Genomic DNA, 6,482 nt, shown 5'->3' on the forward strand with positions numbered 1-6,482 from the left:
GGTTTTGAGTCCACAGCAAGGAGTCTGTGTGCATGTCACCAGCAGTGGTACCAGTAGCAGCACTAAGCACAACACGGGCTTCTGGGACGGAGGGGCTGAGACTCACATTGCTTCCGAGCTGGAGCTAATCCCCAGGAAAGCTCAGGGCCCATCTACAAAACAGCCCCTGCACTCTTCAGAATACCCATCACGAAGGCATAGACCAGGGAACTGTTGGAGGTGAAGGTCTTTAAGAGACAATGCTGGCCAGAGGTAGCCCTGGTCCTGGAGCATCAGGGACTGGAAAGAAAACTGTTCTCTAGGACAGTCTCGGGACAGCTGGTGTCACTGGAACGTGGACTGTCAATGTTGAACTGATGTTGGCCATTGTACTGTGGAACCATAGGAGAATGTCCTTGCTCTTCAGAAATGTCCTCCAACCACAAGAGCATGATGTTGCAAGCACCATGGATATGTGTGTGGGAAGAAAACCACAAAGCCCCACGTGAAATGTCAACACAGGTGAACTGGTGAAGTGATGCAGGAGTCTTATTTATTCTTGTAACTGTTCTGTAAGTTACAAAATATAAAGTTTGAAGTATAAAGCTAAAAAGAAGCGAAATAGGAAGCGGACACACACACACCTGGTGTAGACTTTAGAAGTTTGCAGCCCACCCATCAAGCATGGGCGAAGACCAGCAGCCCAGAGGCTGTGCTTACTGACACTACTGTTGGAAACAGAGCATGGGTTAGGTCACAGGGCCAAAAATGTGAGGCAGAATGCTAATGTCAAGCCTCGCCCTTGTCTTGCCCATCCAGAGCTCAGTGTTCACAGAGTGCTTTTCTTGTGAACATAAGTGAGGTTGTTCGCTGGTGTGTAAAAGCCATGTCCTATGTCTCATGCCACATGTGCATTGTGGGGTGGTTGAGGCCCCTCTTTGGCATCATCCTGGGATCCAGTTTGATCGAGCTGCCAATTTCTCAAATATCACCAGAGATGACAGCAGAGGGACAAGAAAACACAAGTACCCTCAGAAACTCCATCTGGAATGTACTTCCACTCATGTTTTACTGGCCAGTGCAAGTCACATCGACAGGGAGGGGGAATCCTACCATGGGCCCTGGAGGACAATGGGAAGTCCTTGGTGCAGCAAATTTATATTTGGAGTTTATTCTTCTCTTTCACACAGATGAGAACTTACACACTTCTGTATCCTGCTTTCTTACTTAAAAAAATGTGGAGATTTTTCCATAGCAAGCAACATGGGGAGACAAAAAGGGCACCCACATTCTCTCATGCAGTTCCTCGCTCTGTTGAACTCCTGTTTCTCTTCCTGCAGCAAGTACATACAGTGGGTGCGTGTATTATGTGCACATGTGACTTGACACCTTGTGTTAATAGGTGAAGAAGGCAGGTTACAGAGCAGCCAATGTATAGAAATATTGTTTTGTGAAAAAATTATTTGCATAAGGGGAATTCTGGAAGAAAACAAAAACGGAGCATTGATTCTGAGCTGTTCATTTGGCCTTTTCCTTGCTTCTTTGGATCCTCTGACAATCACTGTCATTGTCTGGGTGCATTTGACTGCCAGGAAAGGAGCCCTGTCGAGAGAGGCTTGGGGGAGAGCTCAGCCACTTCTGTGGGTTCTTCGCTCCTCAAGAACAGGAACTCGTTTGTTCTGTTCACTCTATTCTGTTGGGTAAATTAGTGAACTGGCATAACAAAGAGTAGAACCAGGCTTCTTGGAATCCCCAACTAAGGCTTGGTAGCTACTGTCTCTCTGCTATGCAGTCCCCTTCTCCGCCAGCATTTCTTTTTTAACCTTCCTCTTTTATCTGTGCAAATGATTTTGATGCAGAGGTAAACACTTAGTTGCCCTGGGGGAAATTGTTCCTACAGTTTGTAAAACCAATACATGGAGACACATCCTCTCCCTGCTGTGGTCTGGTCAAACTCTAAGACCAGAAGGCAACTCCGGCCATCACTCTGCAAATGTTATAAACGCTGGATGGGAGGGAGCAGTGGGCAGGGGGAATGTGTTCTAGTTATCATAAAAACGGGCACTTCAATGGGCTGCACCATGCAGTACCTCCTCTTAAGGATACCCCTCAAAAGAAATGCTGGGCCAGGCCTAGTGGCACACACCTGTAATCCCAGTGGCTCGGGAGGAGGATTGCAAGTTCAAAGCCAGCTTCAGCAACTTAGTGAGGCCCTAAGCAACTTTGTGAGACCCTGTCTCAAAATAAAATATAAAAAGGGTTGGGGTTGTGGCATTAAGTGCCCCTGGGTACTGAAAAAAAAAAAAAAAAAAAAAAAGGAATACTGAAAGCCAGGCCCAGTGATGTCCACCTGTAGTCCCAGCCACTCAGAGGGCTGAGGCAGGAGGAAGATGTTGGAGCCTGACCTCTCTAGAAGTCATGAGGGAGGCCCTAACCCAACGTGACAGTAACAGTCTTAAAAAAAAAAAAAAAAAAAGGTGGGGGGAGAATTGTGAGCACAGAAACAGGTGCAGAGGGAAGAGGATGGATAGACACAGGGAGAAGAGAGCAATCTGCAAGACAACGGATGCCAAGGATCAGCAGCCAACCACCAGGAACTGGGGACAGGTTCTTGCACTGGGCCCCAGAAGGAACCAGCCCTGCTCACACCTTAGCCTCGGACTTCCAGCCTCCAGAACCATGAGACACTAGGTTTTTGTCACAAAAGCCACCCAGTTTGCAGTTCTGGAAAACTAACATCTCCTGCCCTCCCTTTTCATGATATTTAGTCAAAGAATTCAAATATAAGAAGGCGACTTCTAGAATTTGCAAACACATGCTTACATGCTCAGAGTGGAGAAGTTTCTTAGGAAAAGATCCAGAACTTAAAAGCAAATTACAACTCCCCCCACCCTGACCCCACTGGCATCTCCAGCTTGGTGGTCAAGGCAGGGGTGTCCCTGAGCCACCTAGAAACAAATCTAGAAGAGTGCCCCTGGGCAAATGCCAGCCTGGCATTAGCTGTGCTGCACTCAGCCACACATGCGGGTATCCCCAGGGGTCCATGGACAGCTGGGCGGTGGAGACCCATCCTTTTCCCCAGAAAACCTTGAGACCACACATCAGGAAATGTCAGTTTATTCCAAAAAATACCAAGTCTCAACTCCTCCAGCTGTCCTTACCAGGAAATTGAGGGCAGGGGCCAGTGCTGGAGGGAGGCATGAGGAGTGCAAGGATGGGCAGAAATGTGGAAGGTCTCCTGGTCTGGAACTGTTCATCACTTTCAGTGACGCCCCTTGGCAGCCCCCAACCAGAGGGAGGGGCTTGTGCATGGGTGTGCACGTGTGCACACATTCGTGTGCATTTATTGGCGGGGGAAGATGGTGAGGCCCAGCTCCAGAAGCATCAAGGGGGACGGGCAGAACATGCCTGCTGGACCACCCTCTAGACCTCTCCCCACTATGGCTTATATAGTTAAGAGGTCAGGGCCCCAGGGTTAGGCAGCCTGTGCCCAGGGAAGGGAGGGTAGAGGACAGGGCCAGATTCCTAGAGTCCAGGCTGGGGCAGAGCAAGTGGAGGGGCATACAACAGCTGAAAGACCCCAAGCCTCCCAACTCCAGGGCCAGAGAAAGCCGAGTGTTCTCGGGGTGTCAAGCAGGGGGCCGCACAGCGGGCAGCGCTCCTGCTGGCTCCTCTGGGAGGCCTTAGAAGGGGCGGGAGCCGTGGGAGCAGCCACAGCAGTGCGACTGGAAAGCCGGCCCCAGGGCCCAGGGGACTTGGGGTAACCTCAGCTTCCTCAGTATGGTCGGAGCACAGGACCACTTACGTGCCCCAGGCTCCTGACAAGAAGGGAGGAGCTGAGGGCCAGGATCTGGGGGGAGACGTAAACGGGAGGGGCGGCCCAGAGGAGGAGAAGAGGTGCCCCCCCTCGCCCTGGGGGCTGGGAGGGGGCGTGTAGCCCTTTATGAATGGGGAATGGCCGCCCCCTGCAACATGGCTATGTACAAAGAGAATCGGGGCAGATTGTGCATTGGGTGCTGGGGCTCCCTGAAGTCCCTGGACACTCCTGATAGTTGGGGAGGGGTGAAGGAGCACCCTTGGCCCCTGCAGATGGTTCCGACAGGGACTGCCGCTCCCAGGATCAGGCCCGCAGAGGCAGTGCTGACAGCCACAGGTGGGTCAGCTCCTGTTGGCCCTACCACAGGGCCAGGGGCCTCTGAGGAGAGTCTGGCCCGAGCCAGTAAGTTCTGGTCCTGTCGGGGTCCAGGTAGCAGGATTCAGGCGAGGGCCAGTGATACCATCCAAGGGCTGGGATGCCCCACCTCTGGTGCTGAGGGAGGTTGCTGGGTTGACCCTGTCACCAATCAGAGGCTGGGCAAGGGGCAGCGATGCTATCTGGAGAGGCCTGGGTGCCCTCGCCAGGGAGTGAAGGGATGCTGGCCAAGGCCCAGTCTGTGATGAGACTGATCTGAGCATCCACCCTGGTCAGGAGTGAGGCAGTGGCATAATCAAGAAGGGGCACAGTGGGGGCTATGTCATCAGAGGGCTCAGCTGGCTCCACCCTAGTTCGTTTGAGGGAATGGGGAAATGGCATGTTGTGCTGGTTCCTTGTGACCTTGGAGGGCGATTGAAATGCAGCCTGTCATGGTACTTGACCCCTAAGTTGGGGGCTTCTGGGAGGCAATGGCACAAGGTTGCTGTGGATCCTGGTAGACGGTGATACATTGGGTGTCCCGGATCACGGGAGGTGACGACACCATGGTTGCGATGGACATCAGTAGATGATGAATGCCTCCTTCTTATGGATTACAGGAGATGACGACAACATTGTTGAAGTGGATTCTGGAGGTGACGATAGTGCTGAGTCTCAGAGATCCTGGGACGCGGTGACACCATGGTTGAATTGAATCCTGGGAGGTGATGGCACATGGGTGAAGTGGATCTTTGGAGGTGGTGACACCATAACTCTCACAGATCTTTGAAGGTGATGATGACATTATCAGGGACCATGGGTGCTGGGAGGTAATGAAATCATTGGCTCTCATGGATCATGGGACATGAAGACACTGGGTGATGAGACACCATTGGCTCCTATGGCTCCTGGGAGATGAACATCCCATAGTTTTAGGATGGATCCTAGGATATGAAGAACATTGTGACTGTGGTGGATCTTGGGAAGTGACAACACCAAAGCTATGTGCATCCTGGAACATGAAGACATGGTGAAAGCAGATCCTGGGAGGTGATGATACCACAAGTATGGGGACCTCGGAGAAACAGTGGCATCATCAGTCCTAATGGGTCCTGATGGAAAATGTCACCATTAGGCATAATGGATTCAGAAGGTAATGACATCATTGGTTATGGTGGATTCTAGGATATGATGACACCATGCTTATGGTAGACTACTGAGAGATGTGACTCCATTGGTTGTAGGGAATTGGTGGTTGGGAGATGATGGCAGTGTCAATCACAGCAAATCCTGGAAGAAGATGATAGTTGAGGTGGGTCATAGGGAATCCTGGGAAATGACATGGTTAACATTTGACCCCCAGTGCTTTGTCATCATGAGTGGTGGACATTGTGTGGCACTGAGGATGTCATTGCCAAGATCAAGAGCAGGCACGCCCCGACCCTCCCCCTCCAGTAGGAGGCTAGGACTTTGCTGACAGAGTTGGTGATGTCCCTAGACAGAAAGAAGGGACACAAGCCCTCAGGCTACTGACGGCCTCCAGAAGCCTGGTGAGTCAGAGCGGCCTCCCTGCAGTAGAAGCCCATTCAGGGGCGCCATCGCCGAGGAGTCACTGCACAGGGGCCCGGCCTCCCTTCAGAGGGTCTGGCAGACATCGCGGTGGTCAAATCCCTGGGGTGAGGGAAGGAGCCACCAGCCAAGTCATGGTGGGATGAGGCAGAAGCGTGGTGACACCGTCACTGGTGACAGGTGTTCAGAGCAGACACTGCCTCTGAGGAGGAAGCTCTTGGTGATTGCATCGAAGCCTGGAGCTCACTGCCAACGGCCCGTGGATAGATGATTGTCTAGTGGAGACTGGTCCCAGAGGCTGGCCTTCTGAGTGAGGACACCTTAGGCGACACCTCAGAACAGGCGCTTTCTCTAGCACTTTCACCAGCATGGCTGGCCTCACCACACGCAGCAGCTCGCAGAGGTGTCCCTGGCGTCATGACCATCCAAGTGGGTGGTGTCTGGTGGTGACAACCCAGAAGGGCCTCGCTCTGGAGAGGTCACAGGAGCAGGCTGTCATCTCTGGTGTGGCATCCCAGGAAGAGCCACGCCCCTCTGATGGCATCATGGGAAGGCAGCTTCTCTGGTGAGGCCCTCACGGGAAGGAGGCAGTTCTGACAGTGTGGTGGAGAGAAGGCCTCACCTTCGGTGAGCACACCACAGGCAGGGCTTCTCCTGCAGCGTGTCCCGAGAGATGGCATCATAGGACACAGGCGTCTCGTCCACGGCAGACAAGGAAGAAATTATCTTCCCCACACGATGACACAGAAGAGACCTTGGAGCT

The sequence above is a fragment of the Sciurus vulgaris genome (genome assembly GCF_902686455.1).
Source record: "Sciurus vulgaris genome assembly, chromosome: 17".
Classification (NCBI taxonomy): domain Eukaryota; kingdom Metazoa; phylum Chordata; class Mammalia; order Rodentia; family Sciuridae; genus Sciurus; species Sciurus vulgaris.